We start from the raw sequence: 23,500 nt of genomic DNA, 5'->3' as shown, positions 1-23,500 counted from the left end.
TAGCTGATCATCTATCATGGATCCCTCAAACAGAAGAAGAGGAACAGGATGATCCAGACCTTCCTGATGCTTCCTTGTTTCTAGTTGAAATAGTTACTCCCTGGTATGCAGACATAGCCAACCTCCTGGCAACTCAACAGTATCCTCCTGGCATCTCAAGCCGTAAGAAGAAGAAGCTTCTGTTAGAATCATCCCCCTACACCTTGCTAGCCGGTGCACTGTACAAGAAATGCAAAGATGAAGTACTGCAAAGATGTGTTGTAGGGGATGAAATTGGCATAGTATTGAAAGCATGCAATGAAAAACCCTGTGGTGGACACTTTGCAGGAGAAGTGACAGTCAGGAAGGCTTTGTTGGTGGGATATTGGTGGCCCACCCTCCATAAGGATGCATACGACTACTGCAAAAGATGTGATGCTTGTCAGCGAATGGGGAAACCCACCAAAACAAGTGCCATGCCACTGCAACCTATTCTTTCCCTAAAGCCGTTCGAGAAGTGGGGGATTGATTTTGTGGGTCCCATTGATCCACCCACCAGAAGGAAGCAGAACATATACATCCTAGTATGTACAGATTATGTCACAAAGTGGTGTGAAGCTAAAGCCCTAAAGCGAGACGATGATAACAGTGTAGACCTATTCATGTACAAGAATATTATCACCTGTTTTGGCAATCCCCTTGAGCTGATGAGTGACGGAGGTACTCATTTCCTTAACAAAATCATGGAGGAGCTGATAGAGCTGTATAAGATCCGCCATTGCAAGTCCACTCCCTACTACCCCAGAGCCAATGGCCAAGTTGAAGTCAGCAATCGCATTCATTGCTGGATTCTGACAAGAAGAATTGCCACACATCGTCGCGACTGGGACGATCGACTTACAGAGGCCCTCTGGGCATACAGAACCTCCCATAAGGCAGCTACAGGACAGAGCCCTTTCTAGCTAGTGTATGGTACCGAAGCCGTCTTCCCTGTTGAACTGGAGTTGCCCTCTTTGTGAGTGGCAATTAAAGAAAGCTTGGGAGATAATGAGTCACTGCAATGCCATCTCCTGCACTTGGAATGCTTGGATGAGATACGGCGGATGGCCCTATAGTGTATGGAAACCACTCATGCGCGACACAAGGCCTATCATGACAGTTTCATCAAGCACAAGGAGCTCAAAGAATGTGATCTTGTCCTGGCCTATGATTCGAGATTTGGAAGTTTCTTAGCAAGCTTCAACAACGGTGGATGGGCCCATACAAGGTACTTGCTGTCAATCCTAATGGCTCTATTGAGGTACAGACCGTTGATGCCTCTGATGATCCTTTCCTAATCAATGGTTATCGCCTGAAGATGTATTTTCCTCCCTGGGGATCTTGACAATCACAGTCGACCTATCCTTTCCCTTTTGGGCGGCGCACTGTCCTTCTTGTCGTACTTCTAATAGCCTTAATGATTCTCCTCATGAGGCGGTCTTGTTTTGCTAACCCCTCGCAGAAACATCTCAACCCGACCTTGTTCTCTTCTCGTCTGATCCAACAACGGTGGCGAGGTTAGTCCTAACACATGGTATTTCTACCATTCTCTTTCTTAATGAAAAAAAAGAAAAAAAATCAAAAAAATAAAAAAAATAAAAAAATAAACGAAAATGTTATGGGAGAAAAGGAAGAAATTCCCTGTCATAACAGGCCTTGTTCCAGGAAAAGGTAGAAACACCCTTGGGCGGGAAGCTGACTATGGAAAAGGTGGTAACACCCCTCAGTTGAGGATAGCTGACTCATCACCAACAGAACTTTTCCAACAAGTAATTTGAAGCCACCTCCCTTGGTGCGCTGTCTCTGCAATATCAGTCTGTGTGCCCTTCTTAGCAGACAACCTTTCTTACAAATCATTGAAGTATGAGATTTGTAGGCTACCTCCTTGGGTATGCCTCCTCCTCAAGATCCTGACGACACCAATAGGCCGACATGATCTTTATCATCAACCCCTTGAGTGATGTGAGTTTTCATCCTAATAGGATGGGAATGTGAGTATGGGTTGCCCTTTGTATCTATCAGAGCATGAGACAGAGGGTGGGGTGAGTGACCAGTCTTTCCCTTGAAATCAAATGAGAGGTGAGATGTGTGAACAGAGTGTTGCACGCACAGGATGGGCCTCTCAACGCACAATGCACGATCTGTTCCTGTGCACTACACCATAAGGCTCCCTGGCCTTTCTTCTTGCATTGTATGCCGACATAAGGTGGGATGCACAGTTGCACCATCAAATGCATACAAGGCATACAACCTTTGCACAAGTGACAGTGAGGATTACATCAATGGGTTTCAGGAATGGGTTGCCCTCTGTATCTTTTAGCAGAGCGTGAGACAGAGGGTGGGCTGAGTGTGACTGGTGTTTCTTCAATCAATTATCGAGAGGTGAGGATTGAGGGATGTTGCGACCATTGGAGTCAGGTACGTTTCAGTTTCCCTATGCACCCACAGGACGGGTCTCTGCCATCAGCACAGGACTCGTCACTCTGTTCTGCACACTGAATTGCAAGGCTCCCTGGCCTTCCTACTTGCATCTATGCCAGAGAGGTTGGATGCATTGATGCACCATCAATTGTGCACCCTTGCATACTCTCTCTACACCATTCCTTTGTGGATTCCTAAATCGGGTGTGAGCTCTAGGTTTCATTATTATTTCCTCAAGTAATGTTAGTAATGGGGCGAGTGACTGCTCTTTCAATCCATTTGAGTGATCATGAGTTGAGTGCAATATCCCTCGTCATCGATAAATTTATTGTGATTCCTTCAACTAGCTGCCTCCCTGGGTGCTGCCGCGTGGTCCCTGCCATGAATCATGAAGATCGTGAGCTATAAAGACACCTTGTTACCTCCTGCAGTCGACAACGATACAAGACGCGATAGTCGACATTCCTCATCGGCAATATGGGCCAAGTTTTTCTAAACCTATACCTTCTGCTTCTCAATAATGGTTATGTCTTAAGTGTGGGGATGTCGTGGTTGGTTTGATGTGAGGTACTAGGTCCTTGATGTTTGGTTTACCCTTCCTGCTAAGGTTTTAAGTATAGGGACGCGTCCCTGTGCATCTATGTTGCTTATCCCCATGCATATACCCTGTTCTGGTCATACATCTATGCCATGACTTCATTTTACCTTGATGGGGTCCCTTGCCCACCCTTTCATTCTATTTCACCCTGTCCCCGAGGTTGTTTCTTGATCGTTTTTCTTTATCGTTTGTTTTGTGATTTTTCCATGCAAATGCACCCTACGTTCACTGAGAATCACGTCCAAACTTATATCCGTGTTTGTCCCTTTGAACTGCCCATTTTTTTTAAAACCAACCCCTGTTCTGACAGACGGTTCTAAAGTTATTAATTTTTGAAGCAATTCTCGTAAAATGGACAATTTTCCATGTGAATGCATCTTTATTGCTTCAAAACCCTGATTTGATGTGTCAGTCTTGTCCTATCCATTCCCCTGACACTTTTCCTTTTTATTTCGTGTCCTTTTGATGCACGGTTGATCCGTTATGATATTTTTCGGGTTTTTGGGTCATTTTCTTGCCTATTTTTCACATTTTTCCATGTGAACCTACCCTATTTTCACCAAAATTCCAGTTTAATTTGACAGGCGTGTCTTGGCAGCATTTCCCCCACCTTTTCCTTTTTCCATCCCCCTCTTACGACTGTCAGATTTTTAGTTATTAATTTTTTCGAGTGTTTTCGGGTGTGCTTTTTGTGTTTTTTCCACGTGAACCCCTCCTAATTTCCCCCAAACTGAGTTTTGATGTCTCAGACCTGTGAATCCCTTCCTCCCAAACATTTTTCCTTTTTACCGTCCTCTATTCCGGCCATGGTTCTTCCCGTATTAATTTTCGAGTCCATTTTCAAGCCCATTTTTGGAGCTTTTTCCATGTGAACACATCCTATCTCAATCAGAACTGTGTTTTATCATGATAGAGTTATTGGACACTTTGTTTTACACAATTTTCCGTCTTTTCGCACTTCGTTCCGATGCGCGGATTTTTCGATATTAATACACGTATGTGTTTTCGGGTTTTTTTTTGCATTTTTCCCATGTGAACACCCTGATTTTGCCCCGGACCTGGTGTTGCATGTTTCCATCCCTTTCCTCTCGTCTCCTGATACATTTTTTCTTTTTACGGATTTTTGAATCGACGAATGGTTTGCATTTTATTAATTTTTATTCATTTTCCCGTGTGATCGCGTTTCTCGTGTCGTGTGTGAACGCGCCTATTTTTGGTTTTATGCGCCTCAGGATGCCCCCGTGGCATCTATGGCTCACGCATTGCTGTCCCTGCCTCGTTTGACCCCATCACTACAAATTTTTTTACCCCCACCCCGCACATGCGCACGGGACGGGGATGCGTTTTTGCCCACCCATTTTCCATTTTTTTCTTTTCTTTTTCTTTTTCCATTAAACAACAAAAACAGAAAAACAAAAACAAAGGAAAAAAAAACCAAGAAAACGAAAAAAGAAAAACGACACGAAAAAAAAACACAAACAACAAGGACACAAAATGAAGAAGAAAAAAAAAACAACCGAATACATAATCATAATAATAAATAAATTAAAAAATAATTATTTAAAAAAACCACAAAGCAACACCAAAAGAGAAAAAAAAGACAATAAAGAAAGAAAAAAAAAGAGAGCAAACAAACGAAAGCAAAAAAAAAAACAAAGAAAAAAAACGAAAGACAAAAAGAAAAAAAAACCACATACCTGTTTGCCGTTGTCGTGCCCGCGTCCCCACCTTCCTCCCTCCTTCCTCCTCCCTTTCTCTTTCCTCTTCCTCCTCCCCTTCTTCTTCCTCTTCCCCTTCTTCTCTTCCCCCCTCGCCCTGTGCTGTTGCCGCCCAGCGCCTTGTGATGCCAGCGCCCGTCGCCACCATGGGTCACTGCCCTGCCCCCTTGGCCGTGCCCGGCCCTATCGACGACCGCCCTTGCTGCTCTAGCCACCTGACGACGCCGCCCTGTCCAGCCGCCACTGCTGACGCCGTCGCCCGCTGCCTTGACACCGCGCTACCACCTCTTCTTCCTCCTCTTCCACTTCCTCCCCCTTCTCCTTCCTCCTCCTCCTCCTCCTCCTCCTCCTCCTCCTCCTCCACCACCAGCCTTCTCCTTCTCCTCCTCTTTCTCCTCCTCCTCCTCCTCCTCCCACCCCCTCGTAACCACCTAACCTAACCCTGGTAACAACTAACCTAACCTTAGTTCATAGTTAAACCAACATTAGTTAGGTTAAAACTAACCATTAGTTAATTTAACTAACCCTAGTTAGTCCCTAGCTAACTAACCCTAGTTAGTCCCTAGCTAACTAACCCTAGTTAGTCCATATTTAACTAACCCTAGTTAGTCCCTAGCCAACTAACCCTATTTAGTTTCCACTAACCCTAGTTCATTGACCATAACCCTAATTAGACTAACTAACCCCTAGCTTACCTAACCAACCCACAGTTAATTAACCTAACCCCTAGTTAGCCTAACTTCACACTAGTTAGTCTAACCAACCTTTAGTTAGACCCCTAACCCTAGTTAGACTTACTGAACCTAAGTAACCAGACCTTACCAGACTTAACCTGACTAACCAAACTAACCTAACTAACTTAATTGATTTACTCAACTCAATTAACTCAATCAACTTTCTTAGACTAAGCTAACTTAATTCACTTAATCTATTCAGTTAGCCCCCGTTCCTGCCCTTTCTCTTCCGTTATTTTCTCGCAGTGTATGGGTGTGCTAGCGGGCGTTCACCTGCGAGGAAGCGCTTCCGACTTGTCTGTGCGGTGGAGTATTGCAACCAGCCATTCACACGGTTATCCTTCCCTGTTCACACGTAGCTCTGGTACCACCTTTTATTTTCCAACCCGCAAAATACATAAAAATAAATAGAAAATACATTAAAAATTCCAAAAATTCATTTAAAAATAAATAAATAAATATATATATATTTAAAATTTTCCAATATTGTTGAAATTATTTGGAATATTTTTAAAGTGAAAATTTTAAAAGAATGCAAAAAATTCAAAATCTGAAAATTACTTCAAAATTACATGCAAAATGAGTAAAACTCATTAAAAATTAGTAAAAATTCAAAATTAAATCCAAAAAAATTCTAAAAATTTCCACAAACCCCCTATCTCTTTTGCTAATAATTTCTAAATTAAAAATGCTTTCATAAATGGCAAAATATTATTTGAAGCCAAAAAATCCTAACTTTAATACTACCCTTTATAAAAATTCATTTTAAATTCTCAAAATCTGTTGGAAAGTCATGGATGAATTAACATACATTGTTGACACTTGCTAGATGGCTGAAAATTCCACTCTTACACTTCATACCATATTCATGTAATATATATTCTGATTTAATTATTTAAAAAAAGAAGAAGAAAAAATAAGAAAAGAAAAAAATAAAAAAACAAATAAACCAAACCAAATAATATACAAAATGCAACCACACCTAAAATTCAAAAATGAAAAGAAGAAAAAAAACCACAAATAGAAAAATTTAAAATAATAAAAATAAAAATAAAATCCAAATAAAACAAAAACACTAAGGTGCTTTATTTTTTTCAGTTAGTGGTGTTTGTTTTTGTTTGACTCGATTCATTGTATTTGGGGGACTACTCCATACACCTTCAGATTATTGCATAAACACCCCTACCATGTATTTATTTTTTGAGATTTATTTATATTCATTACCCCTTAAGCACAATTAATTGCTAAAATGAACTATATTCACCCACCTTTTCAGGTGCATTCGCGCTAAACACATAGTTTCTAATAATAAAAAAATCAACAAGCCGTTCACTTTGCATGCACTACGTGTGCTTAAGAGGCACCTTAATTTTTAATAAAAATGAACGAGCCGTCACAAAAAGAAAGCACGCTCTGGCAAAAAAACGCTCTACATCACTATTAATTTTTAATTAATGAATTTGCATTTAGAGACCCAGTCTGGGAATCGTATTCCGGGTTTCGATAAAGCACTGTTTCACCCTAATAAATTGTAATTAAAAATTTAAGAAGGAACCGTCGTTTTCTTATTAAGATTTATAACCTAATAAAATTTCAGCCATTGTTAATAATTTCTTAAAATAAACCCTTCATTAAAATAATTTTCCCTCATTGCACTTCTTTTTCTCCCTTTTAATAAACGCGCTTTGTGGGATGGGCGCGTAAAGTCCTTTTAGTTGAAATTGTGGATCAAGGTTATGGTTAGGTCCTGATGTACATTTTTATGGTATTATGGTTTGTTTATGTGCTACGATTACGGGTACAGTTTGTAGTTTTTTCTTTCTTTCTTGCTTGATGCGGGGTTTTGGGTGCCTGTTTGTTGTATCGCATGAAGTTTTCGGTCGCATATGTGTAGAGGTCATGCCAAATTTTTTCTAGGATGTGTATTGTTTGGGGTAGTAAATGGGTTAGCTACGTATGTGTGTGTCCTTCTTTTTGATTGATTCCTTTTTGATAGCCCTTTGGTTGTTTTGCAGGCATTCTTTGTGATTGTCTTTGTTGTGGTGTGTGTGTTTTCCATCTGAATGCAATATTCCTACGGAAAATTATTATGTACACGTGTGAAGTCCCAAGCATTGTGGTTGCGAATGATTCGGTCATTAAACAGTACACTCTCCATGGCCAATCAAGGCTAAAGACTAGCAAATCGCATTCGCTCGCGTGAACCTCCTCTTGAGAGGGGGTCAAGAGGATAAGGATTAAAATATGGCAATTTTTTTAAAAGAAATTATCCCCTCTTTCCCCCAACCGACTGTCGTGCTGGAGGAAAGGGAGGGGAGGTGCTACGACTAAGCTCCTTGCTGGAGCTCGTGGGGGATTAATGCTCATGCATCAGGCCGCGTGGGGGAGGGGAGATACCTCTCCCTCTCCCTATAAAAACCATCACCATGGGAGCTTCTAAGGGGAGCGTAACGCTGCGATAAAGGAAGTTAGTGAAGGAGGAAAGGCAACCTGAAGGAGAGGAGGAGAGGAGCTGCAAGCCTGAAGGAGGAGCTCGCGAAGCTACCGCAGGATGCCGCTAGCTACCAATTTGATAGCTTCCTCTTCCCTCCACGTGGTTACCACGTCTTCAGAAGCTTCTTGAAAGGCTTCTAAGGGGCTTTCATAAGCCCCCTCACGGGCGATCCTTACACCCTTTTCCCCTTTTTTTTTCCACCAAGTCCGTTTAAAAACCCCTTCCCATGGGGTTCCATATAAGTCCCCTTTTGACCACTTTTAACCCCGGGTTTCTTAAAACCCCTTTCCTATTGCCTTTACAAAGCGGGTTTTTAAACCCCACCCCCCGGGATTTAACCCCTTCATAGGCGGTCTTTTACACCCCCTTCTTCCCTTTCTTCAAATCCACTAAGTCCATTTAGAACCCCCCTTTCCCATGGGATTCATCCAAGCCCCTTTAAAAGCCCATTTACCCCAAGAATTAACCCTTTTCCTGTCGAATCGCGTGGTGGAGGGGGTTGCTCAAGATGCTGCGCCGAACACACACAGAATGCACAAGGAGAAGCTCACTCAAGAGACAAGAAGAGAGATGGAGACCAAAAACGTTTTCTTGCTGATTTCTTCTTCTTCTTCCACACTCTTTACAATGTACACAAAGTATAGATAAGATACAACATAAAAGGAAAGTGGTCTACTAAGTCAAACAATGCATAACCGACTACACTAGTCGACTGGCGCTATAACTATGCTAGCTGTAAATAGGTGTAACAACCTGAATATAATAAGTAATGAGTCAGTGGCCATGTGAGAGTCATAATGACCACCGACGTGCTAAGTGTACACGTGTGGACCCATCTAACCAGGCGGTCCATCATCAATGTCCGCATGTGTTGAGCTTGTCATCTCAACACTCCCCCTCAAGCTCAACTGCATCTCTGCAACTCCAAGTAAGCTTCGAAACTTTTGAAGCTTCTCTGTACCCAATGCCTTCGTGAAGATGTCAGCTATTTGATCTTGTGTGCTGACATACACCAAGTCAATCTCACCTGCTAGTACCTTCTCTCTCACAAAGTGGTAGTGTACCTCAATATGTTTTGTCCTGGCATGGAACACAGGGTTCCTAGCCAACTGTATATTGCTCATGTTGTCACAATAAATGACAACTGGACCTTCCACCTGGACATCCAAATCAGCCAATAGCTTTTGCAGCCATACTACCTCACATGCTGCAATAGCAGCACCTCTATACTCAGCCTCTGTACTCGACAAAGCAACTGTAGATTGCTTTTTGCTGCTCCATGCAACTGCTGCACTACCAAGAGAGAACATGTATCCGCTGGTAGATCTTCTATCAGACATACTACCAGCCCAATCTGCATCTGTGTATCCAAATACCTGTATATCTGTACCTGCCTCATAGAAAAGTCCATAATGTAATGTGGACTTCACATATCTCAATATGCGTCTGACTGCATCCAAATGTGGCTTTCTAGGTACTTGCATAAACTGACTCACAAGACCAACAGCGTAGCTCAAGTCTGGCCTTGTAATGGTCATGTAGATCAAACTCCCCACTATCCTCCTGAACATAGTAGGGTCTTCTATCTCATCCCCAACATCAGCACTCAGCTTTACATTCTGCTCCAACGGGACTGAAAGTGGTTTGCATGCAGTCATACCATACTTGGACAACATATCCAAGCCATACTGTCTTTGGAACAGCCATATACCATCATCACATCTGATCACCTCAATGCCAAGGAAGTACCTTAGTTCACCTAAATCCTTCATCTCAAACTTCATCTTCAAACAGCCCTTGACTTCAGCAATCCCACTATCACTATCACCTGTAATAATCAAGTCATCCACATAGATGACTATGATGACCAAACTTGCATCTCCCTTTCTCACATAAAGTGAGTGATCAGCATCAGAAACATAAAAGCCAATATTGACAAGATACTCTCTAATCTTGTCAGACCATGCTCTAGGTGCTTGCTTGAGCCCATAGAGTGCCTTCTTCAACCTGCACACATACGTGGGATGCTCTAAATCTTCATAACCTGCTGGCTGATCCATATACACTTCTTCTTGCAAATCACCATGCAAGAAGGCATTCTTTACATCCATTTGCTGCAACCTCCAACCTTTGGCTGCTGCCAAAGCAATCACACATCTGACAGTTGCCATCCTAGCAACTGGACTGAAGGTTTCATCATAATCTATGCCATATGTCTGGGCATAGCCTTTTGCAACCAGCCTAGCTTTGTACCTGCTAATAGAACCATCTGCATTGTGCTTAATCTTATAAACCCACTTACATCCAATAGCTTTCTTTCCCTTCGGCAATGATACTAGATCCCAAGTCTTATTGGCCTCTAATGCAGCTATCTCCTCATCCATTGCTGCATCCCAATGAGCATGACCAACAGCCTCTTCAAAACATGTGGGCTCAACATCCTCAACTAGTTTCACCATATAAGCATAATGGTGAGCTGCATAACCTTCAAAACCAAATCTTTTAACAGGGTATCTCACCCTACTAGACCTGCGTACCACTGGATCACTCAATGGAGTCTTTGCATTAACGCGTGCTCTCTGCACACCTGGAGTCCTCACTGAAGGAATGCCAAGCTCATCATCCAAGCTCTCTGAGCCACTGGAGTCTCCATCAAGAACTGCATCAATGCCTTTTGACACTTTATTCTTTCCTTTGTCTTTACCTGTAGTGCTACTAGATGCACCCGAAGATGTAGAGGTACTCCTTAGTCTCCCAGACCAAGGACTACCAGATGATGTCTCTGGTCCACTAAGAGTTCGTGATTCTTGCTTTTCAACCTACACATGAGTGTCATGATCATCATCATCATCCAATGCATCACGACTAGATGCATACCAACTGCTCATTTCATCAAAGATGACATCCCTGCTCACTCTGAACTTACATGTGACAGGGTTGAAACAGCGATACCCTTTCTGCTCTAAAGAGTATCCAATAAAGACACACTTTTCAGCCTTTGGATCCAGTTTCTTCCGCAACTCATCTGGCACATGAACATACGCAATGCAGCCAAATACTTTCAAGTGTGAAATATCAGGCTTCTTACCTGTAAAACATTCTTCGGGGGTCATACCATGAACTGCAGCTGTGGGAGTTCTGTTCATAATATAAACAGCAGTATGAACAGCCTCAGACCAAAAATGCTTAGGCATATTCTTTTCAGCCATCAAGGCGCGTGCAACTTCTGCAATATGCCTGTTTTTCCTTTCTGCAACCCCATTTTGCTGTGGGGTATACCTGCATGTGAACTGTCTCTTTATCCCATGAGACCTCAGAAAATCACTAAACTCATTGGAGAGGTACTCTCCCCCTCCATCTGACCTCAAGCACTTTACTTTCAAGCCTATTTCTCTTTCAACTGCAGCCTTGAAAGTTCTAAAGTGCTCAAAAGCTTCACTCTTTTCCTTCATAAAATATACCCATAGCTTTCTAGAACAATCATCAATGAATGTGACGAAGTATGAACTACCTCCAAGAGATACATTTTGTGTAGGCCCCCAAATGTCTGTATGCACAACATCAAGGATATTTCTGCTTACATCTCTGTCATGTGAAAAGGGTTGTCTTGCCTGCTTACCAAACTGACATGCTTCACATACCTTCTGAAATTCTGCAACTTTAAATGTAGGCAAACCTGTAACCAACCCTTTGGACTGCATTAATTTCAGCCTTTGTACATTTGCATGTCCAATGCGTTTGTGCCAAATTTCAATGTCTGCAACAACACCTTTTCCTTTGGCATACATAGCAGCATTCATAGTAGGAATTCCAGCATCTAGAGTGAACATACGTCCAACTCTACTTCCCTTTGCTACCAATCTGCACTTGTCATTGAAGTCTTCTACAAAGCAGCCCTTTGCATTAAATCTAACTTGCAGCCCTTGCTCTACCATTTGACCGACTGACACCAAGTTCTTTGTAATAGATGGCACATGTAATACATCTGAAAGACTCTTTGTCTTACCATCATGCAAGGACAAGGGAACTTTTCCAATGTGTGAAATTGGGTGGCATGAGTCATCACCCGTCTGCACATAACCCGCATTCTGCAAATCCTGCATCTCTCCAAACCATTCTGCATGACTGGTCATATGATTGGATGCACCTGAATCAACATACCAAACATCTTCATGTGTTCCCTTTCCTGTAACAGCATTCAGCATATGCTGCGTAGCGAACAAACGTTCATTTTTGTCTTCATTTTGTCGTGAAGACGATGCATAGTTTCCTTGCTGCAACTTACCACTGCGGATATCATCTCTCTTAGCATAACATTGGGCTGCAATATGACCTGTTTTGCCACAGTAGTGGCACACAATACCAGAGTTGTTAGAACCTCTGTTCTGCCATCCACCTCTTCCTCTAAAGCTCCCCCTGCCTCTAAAATTACCACGACCTCCTGAAACTTGCATATCGCCAAATTGCTGATTCAATCTATTTTGCTGGTTATCACTACCACGTCCTGTACCACGGCCTCTTGAAGAGAACCTACCACGTCCCCTTCCTGAACTGGAGTAGAAAGCCTGGACCTGTTCACCACTTCTTTCAGATGTCTCACTCTGCATGTTGATTTCTTCAGTGATCATTAGAGAGACCAACTCATCGAAATCTGGAAATGGCTTTCTGACATATACGGAAGTTACAAAAGACTTCCAAGCCTTTTCATTGTTAAGTCCACCCAAGGTAGACGACACCAAATCATCATCATCCGGCATTGCATCAATCGCTGCCAATGCATCTGCAATGCTTCTTACCTTCAGTGCATACTCATTGATAGACATCTTCCCTTTCTTTAATGTATTCAACTCTTGCTTGAGTTGAATCTTTCGTGCCTTTGTATTTACAGAAAACATACTTTCAAGTATGGTCCAAGCTGCATATGAATTCTCTGCATTTCTAATGTGTCCCAGCATATTATTGTCAATTACTGCAGACAACCAATACATGACCTTTTTATCCTTTGCATTCCATTCTTTCCGTGCCTTTGTCTCTTCTACAGTTGGAGGATCACTCATCTCCGGCTCCTTTTCTTCACCTGAAACGAACTCGTAGAGGCCTTTTCCAATAAGGAAGTTCGTGACACGAAACTTCCATGAAGGGTAGTTGTTCTTGTCGAGCTTCTCAATGATGGGGCTTCCACTGTTCTCTGCCATTATCACAAAATTAATACCAACAGCAAGCAAATCTTCTGCAACCCTGGACCTGTAGTGCACAGCAATACACCAGACAGCCTTTTTCACTGTCTGCTCAACAATACATGCAATCTGCAACCTGTTTGCAGATCAACCTTGTGTTTACTCACTGGTAAACACCTTTGAACTTACAGATCTGAAATCTGTAACCTGCGCACCCACTTTCGGTCAATACAGTCGAAGTCACAGCGTACCCTGAAACTGTTGTCCGCAACCTTGCGGCTCTAAAACGGGCCCCGAAACGGCCTCAGATGCCCAAAATAACTGCGGGTAAGCCCTAAAGTGCTTATCTACAGAATACACAGCGCTCTTCGCACACACCAAATCTCACTGCAATCTGAGATTTTTGCTCTGCCCTGCTTCCGGTGCCTCCACAGGCACTATCCAAGAGAAAGAGTTGAAGGATGGGAGAGCTTCTTACCCGTAGCTTGCTTGCTCGAACCTTGCTTCTTCTCCTTTGCTTCAACCTTCGAAATCAGCCTCTCTCAATGGCGCGGCTCTGATACCATGTCAAGAATCGCGTGGTGGAGGGGGTTGCTCAAGATGCTGCGCCGAACACACACAGAATGCACAAGGAGAAGCTCACTCAAGAGACAAGAAGAGAGATGGAGACCAAAAACGTTTTCTTGCTGATTTCTTCTTCTTCTTCCACACTCTTTACAATGTACACAAAGTATAGATAAGATACAACATAAAAGGAAAGTGGTCTACTAAGTCAAACAATTCATAACCGACTACACTAGTCGACTGGCGCTATAACTATGCCAGCTGTAAATAGGTGTAACAACCTGAATATAATAAGTAATGAGTCAGTGGCCATGTGAGAGTCATAATGACCACCGACGTGCTAAGTGTACACGTGTGGACCCATCTAACCAGGCGGTCCATCATCAATGTCCGCATGTGTTGAGCTTGTCATCTCAACATTTCCCCCTTTTCCATCCCACTAAAATCCTATAAGCTCGCCTTGCCTTGGGTTTAAAGTAAACCTTCTCGTGCAAATCCTTACTTTCGGGTTTCAAAACCCTTTTCCATCAGCCCTACAAAGCGGGCTTTATAAAAAATCGGAGTTAAGCCTTGCGTCCCCCATAAATCTCACAATAGCCGGGTTTTTTTTCAGGACCTTTTTCATAGCATCCCCACAAAGTTTTTAACCCTGTTTCCTTTCAAGGCCTTCCGTTACAAGCCTTTTAAATCCATTTCCTAATCGTGAAATCACTACTTCAAGGAGGAAGCCTATAAAGCCTTCTAAAGCCCGATTCTGAAAGCCGGTGCAATCGGTCAAGGAAGCCGAATCACAAAGGGGGTTCCGCATGCGAAGGAGACGACCCAAGAACATAAGTCTGTGTCCAAGACAAAAAGGTTGAATTCGTTATGGCTCCTAAGAAGGTACAAGGCACAACTGCAGGAGGATCATCTCCTAACATCCATGTGGACATTTCACCACAAGTCCAAGTTTTCTTCCTAATTTGATTTACATCATAATATTTCACATAAGGTATAGATCATCTATGGAATTAGGATGCACTTTTTCGATTGAAATACCTTGTCTAAATTAAAGGAAATAACTTCGATCAAAGAATTGGCCATTTGTATTAAACGAATGAAAAAGAAGAGCATAAGATCTCTATGCATTCCTAGCAAGTGGTTTTTATGCATTGCAAAGTAAGGAACTTAGATTAACTAATGCCCATCTTTACAAGTTGAAATAATGATAGTACACTTCAATTATGCATGGAAGGAATAAATCGCATGTCACATTATTGAACATCTTTTCTTCGAAATGATTCTTTAAAGAAATTTGCTAATAATCCGTAGGAATGTGCAAGGCATGGAAATGGTTCTTAAGCTGCGTGAAGTAGATTAAACTCTAGTCAATTGGCATAAATCTCGTTTCAACTACGTAGTTGTTAAAAAAAGGTTGCATGGTTCTAACATAAAACCCTAAAGTTTAGTAGCATGAATCTTGATTGCATGTTATAGAAGGATTAATAGGAATTATGCCATAACTTAACTTACGCTTTGATCTTAACCAAAAAAGCTAGGGATTGTAAATCTACTCATACGTAGGCAATGAATCATGTGATTACGAGAATGGTATCAAAATGCAACTAGTTTTTCCCCTATGTGATCAAGACAATATCTTCATGAATAGATAAGTAAATTGGTTTACCCTAAACACCTAAAACCGCAAAGGAATCACTCAGGAAGGGTTAAATTGATGCAATATATCCCAAAGAGCTAACTAGGGCTTAGCACATTGAGGAGGTGACCTAATTGCTCTTATTGCCAAATCTAAAACGCTTATACCCTAAAGGCTTGCCCACATTCATGGAATGTAGAGACACTAGGATGTACTTGTGAGAAAAGATCTAGGGATTTTACCCTAAGGATCACTCGCTAAAAGAATGAAACTTGATTTGGATTTAGACCTTTAGGACCGACAATGTCGGCGTAGTGCAATCAGGAGCGGATTGTTATGATGACACCCTAACCCTGTTCCTTATCTAATCATGAACCATGATTAGAAAACACCGTTTGATGGGTAAAATAGTCCCATGGATTAGATGCGACACTCGTGCAACAAGTTGCAGAGTCACATGATCTTGTGAATTGATCACAAGGGAATGGCCAAATTCTTTGGAATGAGATTGGCAGATTCTTATGCAAGTTTATCTTGCAAGAAGACGAGTAATCGTCCTGATATTGTAACTTTCTTGGGAAAAGTGACCAAGATAAGGAGATTAGATATTTACTTGGAAGCAAAGGACCAATCAGTAAATTGGAATAACATATTTACTGCCAATAGAACTTAAGATATTGGTTTAGTTGGGTTAATAGGGTACGACCCTAACCCAAGGATATAAGGGTTAACAAACAAACCCTTGGGAATCTTGCCAAGTCGCAATTGATCCCGGATCGAGTGCTGGATGCATTCGAAAAGAAGGATTCACTCCTTAGCAGTTGGCCAAAATAACGACCATTGGAAATGATTGTGCTTGTAACAGTTTAGAGAGCACTGTTTGCTTTGTTTACTCAAAGAGTTAAAGGATGAAAATATATCTAATGCTTCATGTTGAAGGCCTGAAGGGAGAGGCAGCCTCAGTTACCCCCGACTACCTGCCTGACCCTAACCAAGGGGGTTGTTAACCGCGCCAAGAAGGTGGACCGAACCCGCCGTGAGAGGTCTCTCTGTTGAGTGCTACTTGGAGCAGGAGGATGCTTGGGTACTAGGGGGGGCTCTGGCCGTAAATCCCTCACCTTCTGGGCCCTACACAAGAGGTCAACGTGACTTGGGATTGGATCTCGAGGTCCGCATACTAGTCTACGGACGGAATCTTGGATTAGTAATCCATGTGGATTGCTGGATAGCCTTCGGGCGGATTAGGGATAAGCCTACGGGCTGGACTTTATAAATGTATTTCAAAGATAAATATGATAACCTGTTGAAAAGGAACTTGTTTGACATTGCTTTTCTATGTCAAGTGCTAAGATTACACCGGTGCCGAATGGGCTAATTAAGGAAGCTGATTGATGCATGTCCAACTAAATGTGGTAGGTAATTAGACAACTAAAACAACCTGAGAAAAGTACGCTGGATGTGGCCATGGGTCCGTCCTACAGATGGGTGGTCCCGGTTGGCCGGGAACTTTTCTCAATCTTGATGGATAATAAGAAGATCATTTAGGACATGAAAAACAAGGGCGCTGACCTAGAGTCTAAGTTATAATAATCGAGATTTACACTGTTTTAGGGGAACATATGGGACTATGCCTTATGGCAGAGAGGTCGAGCCTTGCTTCCCTCTGGTTTCCCATTCTCCTTGAACGAAGTGCAGTGTAAATCTGCTTCGGCCCTGGCATTTTTGCGTAAAGTAGTTCGCTTGGGGTTCGATGCTAGTTGCCATTTAGGAAATTACCATTAGGGAAAAACCCTAATTCAGGTCGGTCCTAAGTGGGAACGGCCAGAATACTTCCGCTACGTGTGGCAGACGTGGAAAGTCCTAGATCACAAATTTGATGGGAAAGGCAGGTCTGTCCAAGCGGATGCTGAAATTTGGATTGAATCCATGGAGGATTACTTTGAAGCAGCTGGTACTGCACCCGCCAACCAGGCTATGCTCGCCAAGCTGAAGCTCATCGGCGAAGCCAGGCTTTGGTGGAAATAATGGTGCAGAGATCAAGGGATCACGGAAGGATCTGTTACCTGGGAGAAGCTGAAGAAAGCCGTGCAGGGAAGATACTTACCACCTGCATATCGCACGTAGAAAATGAATGAGTTCTACGAGCTGAAACAGTTGGGACTCGCTCTTGACGCATACTACTCTAAATTCATCTCACTTCTTAATTATGCACCATAGATGGACATGACACAGCAGGTGTCAAAATTTTGTGCTGGTTTAAATCCACCAGTGAATACCCGTCTCAAATCTATGCCTTATCAGATCTTTAGGACGCACTCATTCAAGCTGCGTCTATAATTCAGGAGGTGCAAGCTAGACCAAGAGGTAACAAAACTTGGTCTTTTAATGACCCAAACAAATGAGCATTTAGGCCTCAAATGAAGAGAGTTCAAGGTCAGAATCAGGGACAAAGAAAGAAAGCAAGGACTAATAATGTCAACAACTTTTCCCTACCCAAAGCAATGGTCGGAACTTCCGTTGTTTCCATTGCAACGAGCTTGGTCATTTCAAGAGGCAATGTCCCAAGCTTGGAGGAGGACATCACCAAGCACCTTTCCAAGGAACGGGTCATGGCCAGGGAGCCGCTATTCAAGGCAGAGGAAGAACCGCCTGTGTTTCCAATAGGGAAATGTACGAAGAAGAAGATCCACGATGTTATTCTCGTACATGAACAAGGCCACGCTGTTACCATCGTCCCTCTTTAGGATTTTAGCTTCACACCACTTTGTGACATAATCCGTACATACGAGGATGTATCTGTTCTGTTTCCTTCTGGTAGGAGGATCGATTGGGCCTACGAAGTCGATGCCCCACTTCTTAAATGGCTTCAAAGGAAGGATAGGTTGCAGTGGCATGGCACTTGTCTTCGTGGGTTTCCCCATCCTCTGACAAGCATCATATCTTTTACAGTAATCATAGGCATCCTTATGGATGGTAGGCCACCAGTATCCTGCTAGCAGAGCCTTCCTGGCTGTGGCTTCTCCTGCAAAGTGGCCCCCACATGGCTCGTCATGGCAAGCCTTCAGAACAATCCCAATCTCATCTCCTGCAACATATCTTCTGAGCACTTCATCTTTGCCTTTCTTGTACAGTGCACCGCCTAACAGGGTGTAGGGGGCTGATTCTAACATAAGCTTCTTCCTGTCCCGACTAAAAATGCTAGGAGGGTACTGTTGGGTTGCTAGCAGATTGGCAATGTCTACATACCAGGGAGTTACAGTTTCTACCAAGAATATGGAAGCATCAGGGAGGTCTGGATCATCCTACTCCTCGTTTGCAATTTGTGGGATACGCGACAGATGATCAGCCAGAACATGGGAACGACCAGGTTTGGTAATTACCTCAAAGTCAAACCTAGAATAAGAGAAGCCATCTTATCATTCGTCCTTTCACATCCGCTTTGTTCATCAGGAAGGATAGGGCCTCATGATCCACATAAAATTTAAAGTGGGTAGATAGCAAATAGTGGCGGAACTTCTCTAGGGCAAACACCATTGCCAAGCACTCCAGCTCTGTCACTGTATAGTTCCGTTCCCTATCAGTGACTTTTTGGCTTGCATAATAAATGGGTTGATCTAGCTTTGAGGAGCCCTTCTGGCATAGAACTGCGCCTAAGCCTTCAATGGATGCATCAGTGTGTACATGGAACTCTTTCGTCCAATCAGGAGGTTGCAGAATGGGTGCCTCAATCAGACACTGCTTCAAAGTGTTGAAGGCTGTGTAACATTCTTCTGTCCAAATAAACTCTGCATCTTTCCTCAGAAGCTTGTGCAAGGAGGTTGCCTTTGTTGCAAAATGAGCTATGAACCTTCTGTAGTAACCCACATGGCCTAGGAATCCCCTCAACTGTTTGAGGTTGGTGGGTGCTGTCAGAGCTGCAATCTTTTTTATCTTTGCAGGGTCTGTTGATATCCCTTATGCAGAGACAATGTGGCCCAACAAAACTCCAAAAGAGACCCCAAAGATGCATTTGTCGGGGTTGAGGGAAATCCCATACTCCCAGCATCGGTCAAAGCATTGTTCCAGGTGTCCCCAGTGTTCACGGATCAAACTATAGACACAGAAGTCATCCAAATATACCTCAATAAAGTCGTGCAAATGATTTTGGAATGCGGCCATCATGACTCGCTGGAAAGTAGCAGAGGCATTGCAGAGCCCAAACGGCATCACTCGATAAGCGTAGGTCTCCCATTCTGTAGTGAAGGTTGTTTTGGATTGGTCTTCTTCTGCGATTTGGACTTGGTTATATCCGCTAAATCCATCCAAAAGGGAATAAAGCTCATGTCCTGCCACTGTGTCAAACAGTTGGTCTGTGAAAGGAATCGGAAAGTGATCCTTCTTCATCTTTGAATTGAGCTTTCGGAAGTCAACACATATTCAAAGCTTGCCATTCTTCTTGGGTACCACCACAATGGGTGAAACCCATTCACTATTTGCCACTGGATAGATGAAGTCGGCTTCCAGAAGCTTCAGCAGCTCTGCTTTCACTAATGTGGAATAATTCGGGTTCATTCGCCTCTGTCATTGCCGTACTGGCTTGGCATCAGGCTCCAAGTCAATATGATGCTGACATATTGTGGGATCAATCCCCTTTAGGTCTTTGTAGGACCATGCAAACACACCCAAATTCTCTTTCAACAAGTTGTACAAAGTTGACAACTCCTCTTTTGGTAGGCTCCTACCCACCTTCAAGTGGCGTTCAATGCCATCTGTATCCACAAAAGTTAACTGCCTTTCACCTTCTACTTCACGGATGAAGGTCCCGCGGACTGCTTCTGAATACAGATCCGACTCCTTCAAGGGAGTGGTGTCCTCTTCGGATGTTCCACTAGAACCAACTTCTTCTTTTGGTGGAGACTTAGGTTGCTCCTTGAGATGTTGAAATGGGATTAGAGCCGTTTCGGGTTTGGTTTCAAGATTAGTTACCTCTTGGTTTGAAGACTCATCTTCTGATGACACATCTAGGAATGTCACATAACAGGGACCCTCTGATTTCTGTTGGAATCGTGAGACTAGTGCTTGTTGTTGAGATATCGAGCTCCACTCGTGATACGTCAGGGTGACCGTTGTGTATTTATGTCACCGACTTGTCAGTTGCAGACACGGTTGGTACACCGCCCATGAATAATAGCTACATGATAGCTATCCTTATCTACTCTAGTTCGTGGCTCAGTTAGTATGCCACCTTAGTTAGTTGAGTTTGGTTTGAGACCCATATATAGGGTTCTTCTATTTCTTTGTACAAGAGTTCTTTTGGCTTACACAACTAAGAAGAGAAAAACTGTTTTCAGCCTCCACCCTTGTGTGTATTCCCCCATTGTGCAAGCAAGAAAGATACAAGTGAGACTTCTTCCTTCTCTCCCACAATCTTGACATGGTATCAGAGCCTTGTTCGTGGTAAGGAGCTCAAGAAAGCAAGCCAAGCTCGCGGTGGTCTGGTAAGAGGAGTAGTGTTGCTTTCATTTTCTGTTTTGGGAGCAGATCTCTGCAGGTAGCACAGCTGAAAATTGCAAGAGTGCATTGTCTCAGGTTGAGACGCCCTTCGCGTTGAAGCAAGAGTGCATTGTCTCAGGTTGAGGTGACCCTGTTTTTTTGATTTGAGGCCATTTCGGGGCCTGTTTTGAAGGCGGAAGTTTTCTGCACGCACTCAGGAAAAGGCCCTGTTTTATGCTGTGCGACCACTGTTCTACAGGTCGGTGAAAAGTTACCACAGAGATTGCATCGTATGCTTGTGTGCAGAGACATTGGGAGTTACAGAATCATCCCTGTTGCCTGTTGATGCAAAATCGTCACTAGGAAGTGACTGTGTGGTCAAATACCACTTTCGCCAGTTTTGCAGATTTGCCCTTGTGAGGGTGAAGCAGAGTTTTTTGCAGTGATAGATTTTTTTGCAGGATTCTGTAATGGCGTCTGATTCTCTTTCACAGATTGTAACTGAAAAGCTTGACAAGAACAACTTCCAAGCATGGAAGTTTAGAATGACGAATTTCCTTATGGGAAAAGAATATTGGGAATTTGTTGCAGGAAATGAAGAAGAACCAGTTCTTCCTGATGTTCCCAATCAACAGCAAATGCAGGCATTCAAAGCATGGCATGAGAGAGCCAGGAAAGTTATGTACTGGCTGTCTATCAGCATTTCAGACTCTATGATTGTGCATATTCAGGATGCAAGTACGCCAAAGGAGGCATGGGATATTTTGTCAAAAATGTATAGCACAAATACGCAAGCCAGGAAAATGCAGCTCAAGCAAGAGTTGCACAATGTGCAAAGAGAAAATATGAGCATCAACGACTACCATATGAAGGTGAAGAAGATTGCAGATGCACTTGCTTCCATTGGGTCACCAGTGGAAGATGATGATTTAGTTTCTGTGACCTTGAATGGTCTATGAAAGGATTATGCATAGTTTCGGACATCCATTTCCGTCCGTGAAAGATTTCCTGATTTTGAGGAGTTGATTGCTCTTCTAATTTCTGAGGAGCAGAGAAATGGTGGTGCATCTTCTTCAGGAGGAACTTCAAAAGAAGCTGTCTTCTACTCAAATGTTGGAAGAGGTAGAGGCAGAGGTAGAGGAGGCCGATTTGGAGGCCGTGGTAGAAATCAGAATATGCAGCAAACTCAAGAAAACCAGTCCTATGGAGGAGGACGTGGTAACTCTAGAGGCAGGGGGAGCCAAAGAGGTCGTGGTGGATGGCAAAGAGGTCAAAATGCAAACAGTAATGTTGAATGCTACTACTGTGGTAAAATGGGACATATGGCTAAAGACTGCTACAAAAAGCAGAATGACATCATGAATGGAAAACTGCAACAAGGAAATTATGCATCTTCTAGTAGACAGGGTGATGACAGAAATGAGCATTTGTTTATGGTGCAGTACATGAACAATTCTGTGACAAGTGCAGAAGAAAGCAACGATGTATGGTATGTTGACTCAGGTGCGTCAAACCACATGACAGGTCATGCAGAATGGATGGAGGATGCAAAGAAAATGGAAAAACCAGGATTTGTGGAGACTGGTGATGATACTGCACATCCGATTGTGCAAATTGGGAAAATTCCTTTGTCTATGCAGGATGGGAAAAAGAAATACCTGTCTGATGTATTTCATGTCCCGAATATCACCAAGAATCTGGTTTCTGTTGGTCAAATGGTTGAGCAGGGCTTGCAGGTCAGATTTAATCCTCATGGATGCTTTGTTGAGGATATGAAAAATAAAGGTCGCTTGATAGCAAAAGGAAAGAAGAAGGGCAGAATGTTTACATTGGATGCAGACATGCCTGAATTGAGTGCAGCAATGTTTGCACATGGGACCGGTGTAGTTGCAGATATTGATATCTGGCATAAACGCATTGGTCATGTTAATGTACAACGACTTTCAGGCCCAAAACATTGTTGCAGGATTGCCTAGATTCAAGGTTGCAGAAATGCATAAGGTATGTGAAGCCTGTCAGTTTGGAAAACAGGCAAGGAAACCATTTCCTAGACATGTTCAAGAGAGTAAGAAGCCATTGGAATTAATCCACTCTGATGTGTGGACTACTAAAGCTGCATCTCTTGGAGGCTGTCATTATTTTGTCACTTTTATTGATGACTATAGCAGAAAAGTTTGGGTGTATTTTATGAAAAAGAAAAGTGAAGTTTTTGGGCATTTCAAAACTCTTAAAGCTATGGTTGAAAATGAAACAGGTCTGCAAATAAAATGCCTAAGGTCAGATGGAGGGGGAGAGTACCTCTCAAATGAGTTTGCAAGGTTCTTGCAGGAGCATGGCATAAAGCAGCAATATTCATGCAGTCATACCCCACAGCAAAATGGAATTGCAGAAAGAAAAAACAGACATATTGGAGAGGTGTCTCGTGCCATGCTTAATGAAAAAGACCTGCCAGATTTTTTTTGGGCTGAAGCAGTTGCTACAGCAGTCTACATAATGAACAGGACTCCCACTGCAGCAATACATGGAATGACTCCAGAGGAGAGGTATACTGGTAGGAAACCAGATATTTCTCATTTGAAAATTTTTGGTTGCATTGCCTATGTACATGTGCCAGATGAGCTGAGATCCAAGTTGGATCCAAAAGCTGAGAAGTGCATCTTTATTGGTT

This window comes from Lygodium microphyllum, chromosome 7, assembly GCF_053477565.2.
Source record: "Lygodium microphyllum isolate KBCC chromosome 7, Lygodium_microphyllum_v1.1.10, whole genome shotgun sequence".
NCBI lineage: Eukaryota > Viridiplantae > Streptophyta > Polypodiopsida > Schizaeales > Lygodiaceae > Lygodium > Lygodium microphyllum.
Note: the sequence above shows the minus strand (reverse complement) of the source record.